At 46.4% G+C, this 18,098-nt stretch overlaps 1 protein-coding gene across 2 annotated transcripts in view; it reads right to left on the bottom strand.

Annotated features, from left to right (window-relative positions):
- Positions 1-18,098, bottom strand: part of PRPF4 (pre-mRNA splicing tri-snRNP complex factor PRPF4) — a 508,092-nt gene that overhangs the window by 66,435 nt on the left and 423,559 nt on the right. The window lies entirely within an intron of this gene.

Raw genomic sequence — 18,098 nt, 5'->3', positions numbered from 1 at the left:
ACGTGACCACAGCGAACAGAAATTGAAGTTATTTTACACATGCAGTTATCCTGGAAATCTGGCAAGATTGATGCCCTCGAGTTCCAGAGTTAGGGAACTCACCACATCTATAGAATGGAAAGGTTCTTCCATTTGTTTCAATGCGAAGGGAGTGGCTTTCTTTGTCAGGGCAAAAATCAAAGCAGCTTTGAATACATTAATCTTTATGAAAGGCTACTCGAAAAACTGGTCAACCAGGCTTACAAAAAGAGCATATTTCACTGATTCAGACATCTCCAAACTGGCTGTTAATTTCAGAGAGTGATTTTTTTAAAACCATACCTCAAACACAATATATTGATAGGGTTGATGTGGGGTGAGCCTAAGATCTCGGAGCCATACTTTAAACAAACTCCCCATTTTTGGGTGACCATCATCTCAATCAATCAGTCTCCCAACAATTTAGAACAAATTGCCAGAGGATATGAGACAAGTGTACCAGAATTTTGGAAAAGCCTTCAACTGACAGGATATCCTAAAATGGATACAAGGAACAAGTTACTTACCTGTAACTGTTGTTCTCCAGCATGGGTATGGCATGGATTCACATGCTCATGAATATATTTCCCGTTGTAAGGCTGGGAATTCTCAGTAAAGAAAAGAGAGTTTCACTTACGATTATAAACTGTCTTTCTCCTATAAATAAATCACTGAGCTCTGGGTCATACTGCCCCCAGCCAATGACTGCCCTCTCCCTAAGCACCTACTCCGACAGCCATCGTCAGATTTGGTAGCACATAAAGTGGCAGTATGACCAAAAAGAGCTGCCGAGGGGCAGGAGGGAAGGTTCACATGTGAATCCATGCCAGACCCATGCTGGAGAACAACAGTTACAGGTAAGTAACTTGTTCCTTCTCCAGCAAGGGGTCTGGCATGGATTCACACGCTCATGAATACGGAATACACAGCGGTACATACATACACAACCACAGGAGGTGGCAAGGCTCAACAGAAGCAATTACTCTGACCTCCTCACCAGGCTCACCTTCAAGCGAACAGGTTGCGTAACACTGCTTGGATGACTCCAGACTCCTCCCTGCAATCCCTGTAGACGCAGTAGAATTTCGTGAAGATGTGCATAGACCTCCACGTAGCAGCCCTGCAGATGTCCAGCAGCCATCACTCTGGTAGAATGGGCTCCCGGACAGCCGGGCAGCGGTCGGTTTGCCAACTAGCAACAATGAGTGATGCAGCAGGAGAGCCACCTGGAGATGGAAGCCTTAGACAAGGCCTTCCCATGGTTCACAGGACCAAAGTTCACAAAAAGCTGAGAAGTCTTCCGGAAACTCTTTGTGGGGGCCACATAAAACTTCAGCGCTCTGGCCACATCCAGCGAGTGCAAAGGTCTTTCAGCCGGCGACAAGGGCGTTGAAAAAACACAGGTAACATCAAGGACTCGTTGAGATGAAATTCCGACAGAACCTTGGGCATCAATGAGGGGTGTGTCCACAGCACCACCCTCGTCTCGTGGAAAGTCAAGTAAAGCTGCATGCAGGACAGGGCCTGGATTTCACCAACTCTCCTGGCAGAGGTGATGGCCACGAGGAAAGCGGTCTTCCAAGACAGGAACTTGAGCAGAGCTTGATGCATCTGCTCAAATGGGGCCCCCATGAGCCTAGTCAGCACCACGTTGAGTCCCCAAGGCGGGTCAAGGGCCTTCACTGGTGGTAACAAACTGAACAGTCCTTTGAGGAATTCCTTCACTAGACAGAGCGACCAAAGAGAAGACCGCCCCGGAGACCTGATGTAGCGGGAGATAGCCGCCAGATGCACCTTGATGGAGGTGTGCGCCAGCCCCGACTTAGCCAACGACAACAAGTACAGAAGGATTTGGGGGGGCCGTGACCATCATAGGGTTAATCTTCTGCGACCAGCACCAAGTCTAAAACGCTTCCATTCGTGTCCCTAACAGTCGACGATGCCCTGGCCTTGGCGACGACCTCCCTGCAGTCTGTAGGCAGCTCGTAACACCAAACTCTAATGCTGCAGGAGCCAGGCCTTCAGGTTCAGCGATCCTGGTTCATGGTGCAGGATTGCGCCTGCTTCCCATACGAGAAGATCCGCAACCACTCGTAGCTTGACTGAAGGGACGCTGACATGCTGAGAAGGTCCGGGTACCGGATTTGCCTCGGCCACGCTGGCGCAACAAGGATCATCGTGCATGGCACCATCTGAGTTGACTGATGACTCGTAGAAGCAGAGGCAACCAAGGGAACACGTACAGAAACAGGCCTTCCCAAGGGAAGGAGACTGCATCCCCCATGCTCCCCGGCAGGAGGCACCTGCTGGCGAACCTTTGGCACTTGGTGTGCATAGCTGTTGCAAACAGATCGATCTGGGGACTGCCCCACCTGAGAAAGAGGTTGTCCACTTGATACAGCCGGAGCGCCCACTTGTGGCAAGAGCACAGCGCCCTGCTGAGGGAGTCGGCAACAGTGTTTTTGGCTTCCGCCAGGTGACAACGAATGAGGAACATTCCCTGGGCGACGGCCCAGTGCCACAACTCCTGCGCCTGTCTGGAGAGCGCTGGGGATCTGGTGCCCCCTTGCTTCTGGATGTTAAAAATTGTTGTGGTTTTGTCCGTGAAGACCCTCACCACTTTGCCCTTGAGGGATGGAAGAAATTACTTGAGGACCCAAAACACAGCCCATAATTCCAGGACGTTGATGTGTAGCGCTTTCTCCTCCGGCAGGCACAGGCCTCTGGCGTGTAGACGTCGAGTGTGTGTTCCCCGACCCTCTAGGGAAGCATCCGTCGTGACAGTCTGCTGGTATGGGGGCTCTGGAATTCTGTGCCCCTGGCGATGTTGGAGCGCACACCCCACCACCTTATCGCTCTATGGAACTCTTCATCAAGCACAATCCTGTCCTTGAAGCTTCTGGAAACCTGGATCCAACGGGAGTCCAGGAATTCCTGCAGCAGTCGCATCCACAACCTGCAGAGCCGGCTCTGGTAGATACATGACGATATCATGCCGAGCAGCGACTTGATGGTCCTCACTGTGGCGATCTTCAGTGGTAACCCCTGTTGCTCCTTGCCCAAAATGGCTGCTATGCTCTCCTCCGACTGAGCCGCCAGACAGGATACTGTGTTGAAGCTGGACCCCAGAAACAGCGTGTTCTGCGCCAAGCAGGATTTTGCATAGTTCACCGAGAAATCCAGTTCCACCAGAAGCCAGACGGTCCTCTCCGTGTGATCGACAGCGATATCTGTTGACTTGGCCCGGATGAGCCAGTCACCGAGGTATGGGTACACATGAATTCCCTGTAGTCGCACATAGGCTGTCACCAGAGCCAAGCACTTCGTAAAGACTCTGGGCGCTGACTTCAGTCCGAAGAAGAGAGCCTTGAACTGGTATTGCTTACCTTGTATGACGAAGCGCAGGAACTTGCAATGTTTTTTGTGAACGGGGATGTAAAAGTACACGTCCTCTAGGTCCAACGACAACAGAAAGTGTCCCTCCTCCAGTTGGCCGAGCATGTGCTGCAAAGTGACCATCCTGAACTTCTGGGACTTGATGTACTTGTTGAGTCGTCGTAGATCGAGAATGGGCCTCCAGCCATTAGTCTTCTTTCTTACCAGAAATTATCTTGAGTAAACTCTGGAGCCCCGGAGTTGCTTCGGAACCAGCTCTATCAACCCTTTTCTTAACATGGCCCGAACCTCCAGCAGCAGCTGAGGGATTTGCTGTTCCTGCTGGGCCACCGGTGGTATTCGTGGAAACTTCTGTTGAAACTCCAAAGTATGTCCGTGGGCGAGAGCGTCCAGCACCCATAGATCGGTGGAGAGGTTTCCCCACACGCTGATGAAGTTCACCAGCCTGCCTCCCACTGGGGTGCAGAGGGGGAGGGGGGCTCAAAGCCCTGGCAGGTTCAGTCCTGCTTGGAGGCCGGTGCACCGCCCTGGGAGCCTGGACGACGACGGCCACCTCCAAAGGTCTTGGAACGATGCCTGTAGGCTTCCTGGGTCATGGAATGGGAGGGTTGGTGGTAAGAAGACGATCCACCGCTGAAACTCTTCAAAGATCTACGCGACTTCCCTCCTGAGGAACGAAAGGACTGAAAGTGCTGTTGCAGTGTGCGCAGGGCATGGGCTGTCTCTGTGTCGGTCTTGATGGCCTGAAGAGATTCATCGACAGCCTTGCTAAAAAGATTGGTATCCGAACGACATGTCCAGGACCCTAGTCTGGACCTCTTGTCTGAAGTTGGTGGACTTCAGCCAGCCACAAAGACGGAAGCAAACACGGTTTCCCAGCTGGCGGAACCCTGTGTTAGCAATGTCCAGGGCCACGGTGATGGCGTGGTCCGAAGCCACATCACCTTCCTGAAGGATCTCCGTTGCCTCAAATTGCTTGTCCTCGGAGAGGTTATCCAGGATATGAGCCATCTTGTACCATAGCTCCTAGTCGTACCTGGCCAGGATTGCGAAGATGTTGGCCGCCTTGTCCGTCGTCGCCGCTTAGTAAATGACCTCCCTACCCATGGCATCCAATTTCTTCCCCTCGCCGTCCAGCGGGACAGAGGTTGAGGACGACGGGTTGGACGACTTCTTCCGAGCCACAGCCAAGATCAGAGAGTCCGGCGATGGCTGTGACCGCAGACATTTGGGTGCAGACTCCAGCAGCCAGTATTTTTCTAGCCGGTCCCTCTTCGCCGGGGCAGAGGCAGGGTTCTTGAGCAGCGCCAGCCCCACATCCCAGACGTCGTCCAGGAGTGGTAATGACAGAATGATCTCTTTCACCTCCCGGCGCTGATACAGGAAGCCTTCCTTCTCTTCCGGGTTGAGCTGGAAGAGTTCCGACACAGGCGATCATAGAGTGGAAGGAGCTCACTTCGTCCAGCAGAGAAGCCCTTGGTGGCAGAGAGATTCCACTGTCTGTTCTGTCATCACTGTATCCATCCCCATATCCCTGGGAGGGAGGGCGGGGGAGGAAGGACGACAGTGGTGGTTGGAGTGGAGGTGTAGGGTGTCCCCTCCTTTTCTTATGCGGTGGTGGCCCTGGTGTCAACGGGGCCAGTGGTGCTGTCGGCATCCTCTTCTGAATCTCTGACACCAGCGTGTGAAGGGTCGAAAGAATATCATGTGACAGATCTCTGGGAGGTGCCTGGGGAACAGGGTCACTGGGCTTAGCGCCTATGTCGTCGTCGTCAGCACCGCCGCCTCTGGCGAGCATCTCCTCAACGTCGTCCCCCCCAGCCTCTTCCTGGACAGTGTGGACAGAAACTAGGTCTTCCTCATCAGAAGAAGAAATATCCGTGCTCTGGAGTTCTTCCACCAAGCCTCGCCCCTTTTTGGGTCCTGAGGGGTCGGTTTCGGGCTAAGATCCGGCATCCTCTTTTTCAGAGTCTTCTCCACTGGCTTGGCCGAAGCCACCCACCTAGGAGGAAGAGCCACCCTGACTGCCACCGGGTCAGCCCCTTTCGCCTTTGGGAGGGCGGCAGCAACCAGCTCGATAGAATGACAATTTGGCTTGGAACACCTTGGCCTTAATGGACAGGTTGGATACCTTGGCCTTCTACCGCAGCTTGCCCGGAGTAACTGACTCTCTTTGACGAAGAACTGGAGCGATGGCTGGAGATTGAGGCTGATGAAGACTATGTATGCACATTGACTGTCGGGGGAACCGCTTGTGCCGCGACCCCGACAGAAGCAGACTTGCGGTGCTTGGCCTGGTCTTGGGCCCCCACGTATGGAGCGCCCTCAAAGGACTTAGAAGCCCCCTCTGGCCGGCTGGATCTGGATGAGGCATGCCCCTGTGGACAAACGGGATAGAGGCCCTGGCTAGCCACGCTGCCAGTCTGACGTGCGATCCTTCAGATCTCGCAATCTTCCTTGTGTGCCCGGTGAAGACAATAAAGGCACTGGGAATGCTTTTCGTCCATGAAAACATTCACAGCAGCTGGCGTAGCGCTTGAAGAGGGTAGACCTGTCCTTCTCTTCCGACATGATCCGGCGCGGTGTAGGCCTGATGGCCTTCTGGAAACTTCCAAGAAGAAAACACTTGACAATGCCGCCCTCGAGGGGCGATGAAAGATGCCAAAAAACGGGTCTCTGTTAATCGGATGAATAAACGATTTAGCACACAGGCTCGACTGAACGAAAATAGAGGTTTCCTAGCCAAAAAAGTGAAAAAAGCAGAAAGCTCTAAAAGTGAAACACGAGGACTCCCAACACTTGAACAGAACGTGCAGTTAAAATCTGAAGATGGCTGAGGTGGGACTTAGTGAGAGGGCAGTTATTGGCTTGGGGCAGTATGACACCAAGCTCATTGATTGGTTTATAGGAGAAAGACAGTTTATAAATGAAAGTGAAACAGTTTTTTCTTTTACTGAGGATTCCCAGCTTGATGACGGGGAATATTCATGACCATGTGAATCCATGCCAGATCCCAATTTGGAGAACCTGTCCTCCTGCCATTTTCACCAAGAATAAAAAAATGAACAGCACAGTGAGATGTCACAGCCAACAAACACTATAGAAACATCCTGATTCTCACTTATGAAATGAGGATGTGCGTTGCCCACAGAGCTGAAGAACATCAATGCTACTGCTCGATCAAATGGTCTTCATAAATGTAACCACTGCCTTCTGAAACTTACTGGACATCAACACATGCACTGCATAGCGGCCCTACATACCATCCAAATATCAAATGAAAGCATTCACAAGTCCAACCTTGAATTGCTCAATCAAACATGAAGAACAACAATTGGCAGAATAAGTCAATATTATCCACAGCGCTTGTACAAAATAGGATGACACAGGGCTGCATGTGTCTGGCGGGGGGAGCGGCATGGGGGGGGGGGTATACTGCCAGTATACTGCCCTGCCACTGCAAGATAACAGTTAACACAAAGGGTCCCAGTCACACTGCGCCAAAAAAGTGCAAAGGTTGAATTGCAGTCTGGTGTTCATTTTAAATGGTAAGGCAGCCTGACACTAGAATTTTACTGGCTCTTCATCTGAGGCTGTTGTATCACATCAAGTTGATTGATTGATTTATAGAGCGCTTTACACAAGGCGCTGTACATTGGAACACCAAAATACAGAGTAATAACTTATGAGCAAATTACACCTTGAATCATTCAGCAAAACAGTGCAAAGAGCAATTGACTGAGAGGGGCGTGGGGAGTGGAGTGGCAACAGGAGTGTTGGGGGAGGATTGAATAAATGAAACAGGAGGGGAGGGAGAATGTAAAGGTAGAAGGGAGAGAGGAATTAAAAGATGGGAAAAAACAACAGGGGGGGGTAAAGAGGGATTTAAGGGAAGTGCGAAATGAGGTGAGGGAAGTGGAAGAGCAGATTGAGAGGGCGAGAGAGTTCCAATGCAGAGGAGTAAGAAGTTGGAAGGAGAGGAACCGGGAGGAAGCACAGGGGGAAGGAGGAACAGTGAGAAGGAAGTGGTCAGTAGAACGAAGGGGGCGAGAGGGGGAGTAGAAGGAGAGAAGGGAGGAGAGATAGGGAGGAGCAAGACCATGGAGGGTTTTGAAAACAAGGCAGAGAAAGTGGAATTTAAGTTGTAGGTGGAAAGGTAGCCAGCCAAGGTGAGAGAGCGAAGCAGAGATGGAGTCACGGGAGGTAAGGAGACAGAGGGTACGAATAGCACAGTGGTAAATAGATTTGAGAGGGGTAAGCTGAGATGAGGGAAGACCGAAGATTAGAGAGGAGCAATAGAAGAGGCGGGAAAAGATGAGAGAGGAGATTAGGAGTTTGGTAGCATGGAATGTGAGGGAGGGACGGATTTTGCGAATATTGTAGAGGTGGTATCTGCAGGAGCGGGAGGTGAGTGAAAAGTGTTGCGAGAAGGTGAGAGAGGAGTCAAAGAGAACACCTAGGTTGCGAGCATGAGTGGAGATAGGAGATTGGAAGGAGGAAAGTGGATGAAAGGGGGAGGAGAGGGAGGAGGAAGAGTATTAGAGGGGAAGAAAAGGACTTCGGTTTTATCAGTGTTAAGTGAGAGAAACCGGGAGGACATCCAGTTCTTAATGGCTGTGAGACAAGAGGAGAGTTTAAGGTGGAGGTCAGGTGAGAAGGAGGAGAAAGAGAGAAAGAGTTGAGTATCGTCGGCATAGAAATATGGGAGATGCCAAAGGAGGAGATAACAGGGGCAATGAGGGAGGTGTAGAGAGAGAAGAGGAAAGGACCAAGTACAGAGCCTTGAGGAACACTGTAACTAAGTGGGAAGGAAGAAGAGGTCTGGCCTCCCCATGAGACAGCAAAGGAACGAGAGGAAAGGTAAGAGGATAGCCATTTTAGGACAGGGCCTTTGAACCCGAAGGAGGAGAGAGTGTGGAGCAGGAGTGAGTGATCGACAGTATCAAAAGCAGCAGAGAGATCAAGGAGAATGAGGATAGAGGATTGCTTCGCATGACGAGCGGAGAGGAGGGCGTTGAGAATAGAGGTGAGGGCAGTTTCGGTGGAATGTTTGGGACGGAAGCCAGATTGGAAAGGAGGAAGAAGAGACAAAGGAAGAGAGTTGAGAGTAGACAAGGCGTTCAAGGAGTTTAGAAAGAAAAGGCAGAAGAGAAATAGGTCTGTAGAGTTAGCAGTGAGCAGTGGATCAGCAGAGGGTTTCTTGAGAATAGGAATAATCGTTGCATGTTTGAAAGCAGAAGGGAAGGTAGATGAGGAGAGGCAAGAGTTGAAGAAAGTGGTAAGGTAAGGGATAAGAAGAGGGTAGATCTTAAGGATGAGAACAGAGGGGAGAGGGTCAGAGGGGGCGGATGTGGGGTGGGCTTTGGATAGAAGGGAGGAGACATTAGAAGGGGAAACAGATGAGAAGACAGACCTGATAGAAGAGGCAGGAGAGAGGGGGAGGAGGAGAGAGGGAGTCAGAGAGGGAGTTAATTTTTTGCCTGAGTGTGATGATTTTGGGGGAAAAGTAGTTGGCAAAGTCAGAGGGAGAAAGTGTGGAATGGGATGAGGATTCAAGAGTGGGAGGAGAGAGAAGGCAGGACAGAGTTTGAAAAATCCGACGAGGATGGGAGGCTTGAGATTGAAGAAGGTTAGAGTAGTAGGAGGATTTGGCCGTTGCAAGACAAGAGTTGTAAAGTGCGTGGTAAGAGAAGTAAGAGGTTTGATTGGAAAGCAGGGGAGTTTTGAGCCATAGTCTCTCTAATCGTCTGAGAAGGTGCCGCATAGAGCGGAGATGGGAAGTAAGCCAGGGTTGAGGAGGTTTCTGAGTAGGGCGGAAGAGAGAAAGGGGATAGAGTTGGTCGAGGGTAGTGGAGATAGAAGATGAAAGGGAAGAGAGAGCATCATCAGGAGAGAGTAGTGCAAAGTCTTGGTAGAGATGGAAGAGAAGAAGAGCAAGTGTCAGAGAAGAGGGTAGTGTCGAAATCACCTAGGTCGCGACGTGAGAAGATTGGAGGGGAGGGATTAGTAATAGTGGAGGAGGAGAGAGGGAGAACGAGAGTAAGGCATGGTCAGAGAGATAGACAGGAAGAGAAGAGACAGGGGAGGAGGGATAGGAGGAGTTGAAGATGAGGTCAAGAGTGGAACCAGAGGAATGAGTAGGGGATGAGGGAAGGGGGGAGAGGAGGTAGGAATCAAGGATAGAGAGTAGGGGAGAAGAATGGGGGGGGAGAAGGAAGATGGATGTTAAAGTCGCCAAGTACAGTTAGAGGAGATGGGGAGGAAGAAATAAGTGAGAGGAGGCGATCCAGGTCTTCAAAGAAGGAGAAAGGGCCAGGGGGACGATAGATGATCAGGAAGGAAATAGGGTGGGGAGAAGAGAAAGATTTGTAGAGGAATTCAAAGGAAGAGAAAGAGGGGAGAGTTGGAGAAGAGGAGGAGGAGATGTATTTAGGGTGGTACAGGACACCGACGCCTCCACCACGTCCAGAGGGGTGGGGAGTATGGAGGAAAGAAGAAGAAGAGGTTGTCAAGGAAGCGGGACAGAGGTGTTATGAGGGGGAATCCAGGTTTCAGTTAGGCAGAGGAAATAAAGGTTAAGACGAAAGAATAGATCAAGGGTAGCAGCAGTTTTGTTACAGATGGATCTAGCGTTCCAAAGAGCAGCGTTCATGAGGGCAGCATGGTTGGAAGTGGGGGGGTAAAGAAGGTAAGGGCGGTGAGAAAGGGGAGGAGGGAGGCTGGGGGAGAGGATAGTGGAAGGGACGAGGCATAAGGAGAAACGAGTAGAGTAGAAGGGAGGGGAGGAGGGTCAAGGGAGGGGAGAGGGGGGAGAGGGTGAGGTGGAAGGTAGATATGGTGGATCGCATAGGGTCAGGGGGAGTAGGTACTGGGGGATTCAAGTTGGTGAGTCCAAGTGAGGATGGTGCCAAGGGTGGACTCAAGACAATGGTGAGAGACAGCCGGAAAGGGCCAAGAGAGTTAGAGGGTGTAGGTTCTCGAGACAGAGGTTGGAGGAGTCCAGGTGCTTGAGGCAGGAAAGTGAGGTGGTAATTCTGAATTGCAGTAAGGGGGTCACGAGTCTAGTGCTGAAGGATTACCGACAGGACCCAATAGGGTCAGAGGGAGTAAGCACTCAAGGACGTGGTTGGAGGAGAACTAGTGCCTGGGGCAAGAAAGAGTATCAGATTCAGGCCGCTGTACTTGCGTGTGAGCAGATAGGTTACGGTTACCCGGTGTTTACAGGACCAATACAGAGAGATCAGCAGGAGCCCAGAGAGTCATAGGAGTAAGTACTCAAAGTGATGGCTGGGGGAGACCAGCTGCCAGCTGTGGGTGATATCAGAGTAGAATGAAGAAAGTTACCAAGTTATCATATGTACAATATTTCCACACATTGAGTTTTAGTTCAACAGAATGCAATCAAGGCACCATGTTGGGTCACACAAGGGACAGTTTGCCAAAGCCAGACACATATAATAAATGAGAGATAAGTACCACATTTTGCATGTCATTAAAAATGTACATTTTTGCAGAAACGAGATATAAAAAGGTACATGAAAAACGGGGAAATGAAGAAAAGGTTGGGCGGGAGAAAAAATAGAAACAAAAACACAACATTAGTGTCAGTGCAATTAGGCCAGCGCGATCAAAGACAATTTTGCCAAAAAAATGTGTAAAGGTGAAAAGGGTTTAGGTCAAATAATAGCTTGAGTTTGAAGTTCAAATGTCCAATTCTGGAAAGACAAAGTTTTGCCTGATAGTGGTTCAACTGGAATCATGGGTTGACACATTAATAATATGTCCAAGATTAAAAGTTGCAAATTGATTTTATGTAGGAGGGAAATTACTTCACATACCTCTGATGCTTCGCGATTGCAGCGAGATCTAAGGTGAGAAAGAGCATTGGGAAACTACTGAAATTGGATTGATTGTGCCTCATAAGTGGATCATTAATTATAAAAAAAGACTAATTTAGGGAATCGTTTAAATTACTTTTGAATAATTATAAGGGATAATAGACATGCTATTATGTAGTTAAAGGCGCCCAAATGGCGTATAATGTGCATGAGCAAGTATTTATAATGTTGGCATCACGTTAGAATACAGCGTGCGGGTGCTGTCGTGCAGCAGCAATCATAAGCGTTCCAGGAACAGCCAATGGGGCCATTAAAAAATCGTCTTACCTGATGTGAGGTAGAGTAGCAACAAAAAATCCTGAGCGCAGCTGTGCGTGAGCTCAAGGAGAAATTAAAAAAACAACAAGCAGAGCATCTGGGTGAGGTCGCCACTAGATCTGGTTAGGTGCAAAACAAATGTGGCTCAAAGGAGGCCGCCATTTTAGGTGGGGAAACTCTCACTTAATTAGAAATAAACAAATGTGAAGCCTGCCATGTCGGCAAGGGTAGGATTACCTCTTGCAATCGAGTCGCTATAATTTATTAGATGAGCAATGTAATGTAGGAAATGAATGAAATTGTATATTACTAGCTTCACAGCATAGAGCATTAGAGAGGATTACTTTAAGTCAATTAAGTAAGCGTGGAAAAGGTCACTTTGAACCCTGTAAGACATGGTAATTTGGTGATTTGGTAATTTGGTGACAGTAAAACACATAGTGGCATGAGCACAAATAAAAAAAAAGGGAGGAATAAACTATGCCACCCGGGAGTAAATTTACAAACCAAATAATTTTGCCAACAATTTGATTTCACCCACATATACTTGGCAAAGGATGTCCAAAAACGTGCTGTACAATATCATAATTAGTTCCGACGTAGATAGTGACTCAGAGAAACAGATCCCAGGCTCATCAAATTTAGAAACTGGAGATCCCTCTATAACACATGATGGATTTACATGATGATTCAGAAGATTCACAATCCAACCAACCAGTACCCTCAGGCCCATCGCCTTTTTTAGAGCAGCTAAGGTGATACAAAAAGGGCAATCGAATCGCAGCAAAAAAAGTGCATTTTCAAACTCCAGGTTACAAATATCGTAACCCCAGGCAAACAACCAGGAGCACAAGGGGCAGCAGGCCCAGGCAGCGGAAACCCACCTCCGTCTCGAAGACTGACCATAGCAACATATCAGCAACAGCTCAAGAACCAAAATCGTTGAATTTGATTACTAATATCAGCACTCATTCGCTTTCTCCAGCTTAAACAGCTGTCATGAATAGGGGCCTCTCATTTGTACCCTCAGCCACTAATAACTATGTGGATATTCAAATCGACCAATTTAAATTTGTCCAGAAACTGGAGCTTAAAAAATTCTTTACAACGCAAGTTAAAAATGATAAATCGCTACCTCCGACACCTACACCCTCCCAAATCTCACTCCAGACACTTCTCAGCACTCATTTGTTAATGACCTTGGAAGATACAGATCTTCAATCTCAAACACGTATCACGCAAGTGTTGTCAGACTTGGATATTGTTCAACAGAATATACAAATTAAAGAACTCACTAAGTAATCAAAGTTTACGCCCATTTTTCCTACTGACAACATTATTGATACTTTTTTACCAGGCAGTGATAAAGGAGGTACATACATTAGCAGATAACCGATTAAGTGGTTCACTCAAACCTACTTACAATTTATGTAAATCAGAATTCCAGGCACTGCAACAATTGGCAACCAATCCTGCCCTAATTATTAAAGAGACAGATAAGGGCGGCAATGTTGTTATGATGGATAGATCGGACTAGATCACTATGGGTATGCAACACCTCAACTCAGGAAACTGCACTTAAAAATAATCCATGAAATCCAAAATTTGGCTAATCAATTAATACTTAAATGGCACAAACAAGGCTTACTTACAGATGTGGAAAGTCATTTCCTCATGGTTGATGGTCCTACTATGCCTACAGCTTATTTCTCACCCAAAATTCACAAAGGGTTTGAAGACATCCCAGAAGAGAGACCTATTGTAAGTGGATGAGGCGGCATCCTTGAACCAATTTCAATCTATATTAATGAGTGCCTTTTACCAGCTGTACTACTGACCCCAACGTTTATCCGAGATACGAGGCATGTATTAGAAATATTGGACAAACTGAATTTTCAGGACATGTGTTGGCTGGTTGACTTTTTATGTGAAAGCATTGTACACCTCAATTGACCATTTGAAAGCTATTCAATGTGTTAACTTCTTATTCCGTGAATCTTCTGCTTCTTATTTTGAACATGTTGAAATGGTGAAGGAACTCCTCTTATTTACTTACTCACGAATGCCTTCATGCACGATTTCAAGCAAACATTTGTCTTCATTAATCATGATTTCAAACCATATATACATCTATGGAAACAATATATTGATGGTCATTTTGATATGGACGGGACCAGAAAACATACTTCATCAATTTGTCTCCTTTTTGAATACTAATGATTGGGGGATTCAATTTACCTCTACAAGCAGTCAAACTAAGATTGATTTCCTTGACCTCACCTTCCAACTAACTGAAAATGGTTTGTCTATCAAAACATTCCGCAAAAGTACGTCTGTCAACGCAACTTTACACGCTCAAAGTTGTCATAGAAAACATGTAATTGACAACATCCCAAAGGGGGAATTTATCCGTGCTAGGAGAAATTGTTCAGAAATACATGATTTTGTTTTGGAAAGTGACCTGATGAAATCACGATTTTTAGCTAGAGGGTATAAAACTACTCGCCTTGACAAAACTGCAGAAGTAAGTCAGTTGAAGAGAGCTGAATTGCTAGTTCCAAAATCATGTACCAATACATTAGCCTCTCAGAAAATTAGGCCGATTACCAGATTTAACTCAGATAGCCATCAAGTACACAATATAGTGTGAAAACATTGTCACTTACTTCATCTAGATTCAGATATTTCAAATTGGCTTGATCCCAAACCTATTATCGCATACAGTAAAGGTAAGACACTAAAATAAACTATGCCCATCATTTATGGGCACACCTAGTCACACAACCACATGGCTTCATTACGCCCAAATTAAAGGTTTTCACAAATGTGGATGCTGTAATGTTATGTTATGTTAATTATGCTTATAAGGCACCAAAGCCCGCAGGCATTCAGGTGCCGAGGGATAGAAGTAGAAGAAACAACAGGGCTGAAAGTATTTTATTTAAACAGGATTGTCTTCAACTGTTTACGAAAAACATGATTCTCCTCTATTTTACGCATCTGTATCAGAAGGGAATTCCAAGCTTGTGCACCTTGGATACAGAAGGCCCGTCCTAAACCACAAGATTTTTTTATCCGGGGCAAAACCAACAAAGATCCAGTCGAAGAGCATAAGCTTCTTGTTGGTTGATAATTGTTGATCTTCTCCTTCAAATATACCGGAGCGTTTCCAAAAATACTCACCATCTGCCACAAGTGTATTTTGAATTGTATGCAAGCTGCCACTGGAAGCCAATGAAGTTTTCTTCTGGCCACACTGGTGGATTCCGAGCTTTTCATCTGGAAGATAATTCTGACAGCTGCAATTTGTATCTTCTGCAACTGTTGGATATCAGCCTTAATGGCTCCCCCCAACAGTGCGTTACATTAAACCATGCGGGGCAATATTTCTGCTCTTACAAGTTTTATGCGATTTTCTACCGATATCAACGGGGCTACTTGTCTAAGTACTTTTAGATGATAGTTAGTATTGGTAGAGATGGCTGTAACATGTGCCTCGCTATCAAAACTTTCCTCCATATAGGTACCCAAAGTCTTAACTTTCTTCACGGTTTTGATTTTAGCACCTTCTATCATAAAACAATTATGATCTTGGCTTAGTTTGGATTGAGCATGCTGGGAGCCGAAAAGCATCAGTAATATGTGCAAATATGCACTAGAAACAGCAATGGTTTCCTTTGGACCCCAGGGTCAGCACAATGTGGAATCCTTTATTAACTGCAACACCAAATTTGTGGTATATTGCATTATTTGTACCTGTGGGCTCAAATATATAGGCAGTACAATTAGGCCATTAAACATTCGGATTTGTGAACATATGGCGACTACCGGTAGCCAGGATGCTAAATATCCACTAGCCAGTCATTGGCAAGCACAACACCAACTTGACTGCAAGGACTTTATTCAATGTGTAGGTCTGGCCAGAGTCTCATGCCACCAAGAGGCGGCAACCAGATATTGAAACTTCACCAACTAGAGGCCAGACTCATTTGTAAATAACGGAACGTGTATAATGGCCTCAATTCAGACCAGGAATTTGCAGTATTCCTATAATTTGACATGATCTAATGACATAATTGCAATTTATGGTTCTTTTGCATATGATTTGCCAATGTAACCCCACTATACTGATGCCTGGTAATATTGAATGTATCAATTTTCAATTCATATTCGTAATCACAATTTAAAAAAAAAAAGTTTATGATATTGTACAGCGCGTTTTTTGGACATCCTTTGCCAAGTATATGTGGGTGAAATCAAATTGTTGCCAAAATTATTTGGTTTGTAAATTTACTCCCGGGTGACTTAGTTTATTCCTCCCTTCCAATTTCTTTATTTGTGCTCATGTAATATACAATTTCATTCAATTCCTACATTACTCATCTAATAAATTATAGCAACTCGATTGCAAGAGGTAATCCTACCTGTGCCGACATGGCAGGCTTCCCATTTGTTTATTTCTAATTAAGTGAGAGTTTCCCCACCTAAGATGGCAGCCTCCTTTGAGACATATTTGTTTTGCACCTAACCAGGTCTAGTGGCGACCTCACCCGAAGGCTCTGCTTGTTGTTTTTTAATGTCTCCTTGAGCTCGCACGCACGGCTGTGCTCAGGATTCTTTTGTTGCTACTCTACCTCACATCAGGCAAGACAATTATTTAATGGCCCCATTGGCTGTTCCCGGAACGCTTATGATTGCCGCCGCACAACGGCACCCGCACGCTGTATTCTAACGTGATGCCAACATTATAAATACTTGCTCATGCACATCATACGCCATTTGGGCACCTTTAACTACATAATAGCATGCCTATTATCCCTTATAATTATTCAAAACTAATTTAAATGATTCCCTAAATTAGTCTTTTTATCCACTTATCCGGCACAATCAATCCAATTTCAGTAGTTTCCCAATGCTCTTTCTCACGTTAGATCTTGCAGCACTCGCAAAGCATCAGAGGTATGTGAAGTCATTTCCCACCCACATAAAATCAATTCTCAACTTTTAATCTTGGACATATTATTAATGCGTCAACCCCTGATTCCAGTTGAACCACTATCAGGCAAAACTTTGCCTTTTCAGAATTTGACATTTGAACTTCAAACTCAAAGTATTATTTGACCTAAACCCTTTTCACCTTTACACATTTTTTTGGCAAAATTATCTTTGATCACGCTGGCCTAATTACAGTGACACTAATGTGTTTTTGTTTCTATTTTTTCTCCGCCCCCACCCTTTTCTTCATTTCCCCATTTTTCATCTACCTTATTTTATCTCGTTTCTGCAAAAATGTAAATTTTTAATGACATGCAAAATGTGGTACTTATCTCTCATTTATTATATTTGTCTTGCTTTGGCAAGCTGTCCCTTGTGTGACTCAACATGGTGCCTTGATTGCATTCTGTTGAACTAAAACTCAATGTTTGGAAATATTGTACATCTGATAACTTGATGTGATACAACAGCCTCAGGTGAAGAGCCAGTAAAGCTCGAAACACGCGTCAGGCTGCCTTAACATTTACAATAAACACCAGACTGCAATTCAACCTTTGCACTTTTTGGCGCAGTGTGACTGGGACCCTTTGTGTTAACTCAATCAAACATGACTTGGCGGCAGTGACAAATTAAATACGAGGTGAATGCATGATGCATTCAAACAACAAAACCTATGGCAAACAACCCAGTGTTAGGGTGATGTTCAATTTTGTATGGCAAATCCCCACTATCTGCGAGACCCCCGCCCTTTTTGCTGGACTATTGGACCTTGGTCCTATTCTCCTGACTGAGGGGAACCTTTTCCCCCTCAGCCATTCTTTTTGCTCTGACCCTAGCAACCATGGTACATCCGGCTTTACTTTATTTTTATGAAGTCTTGCTTTCTTCAATACCTTTTAAAGGCACCTGTAATTTACTTTTGCAGCACACAGCACCATTTGTGCAGTGTTACTGAGAGCCCTTTGGGCTTTCCTTTTTATATTCTTTTATTTTCCTGAAGGACTACTGTTCTCAATGTTAGAAGGAGAATTGTTATCCTTCTTAGCTTTTTTCACTTTGTGAGATCAGCACACACCACCCTATGTGGAGTGCTGATGGGATACTTAGTATCCCCTTTATTAGGGCACCTGTAACATTTATGTTGCAGTAACAACCCTACAGGTATAGCTGGTGGCAGTGGATGTGTTCTACCGACTTGTGCAATTTATTTCCCGCAGGCTGTTACCACAGCTGCAGTAACATACAGAAGGGTCTCCACTGAACCAAAAAGGTGGCTTCTTTCCTTTAATCGCCATTTTCCTGGTTTGAGTTTAGTCTTCAGCGGGAAACCTTTGTGTAGGCTGCCGACGCTCCAGTGTGTCTGAGAGGACAGGAAATGGGGGAGGATCCCGAAACTTTGCTATCTTTTGTCTTCTGTTGTGTCCGAGAGAATCCAGTTCCCACTGGGGGGGCTGGCTGTCCTGACTGGACAACAACCAGCACCTTTCTGTAAACTACAGGGACATTTTGCCAAGGAGGAGTCAATTCCTATTA

This window comes from Ambystoma mexicanum, chromosome 8, assembly GCF_040938575.1.
Source record: "Ambystoma mexicanum isolate Mex_15411 chromosome 8, UKY_AmexF1_1, whole genome shotgun sequence".
Taxonomy (NCBI): Eukaryota; Metazoa; Chordata; class Amphibia; order Caudata; family Ambystomatidae; genus Ambystoma; species Ambystoma mexicanum.
Note: the sequence above shows the minus strand (reverse complement) of the source record. Positions and strands in the feature narration are given on the sequence as shown.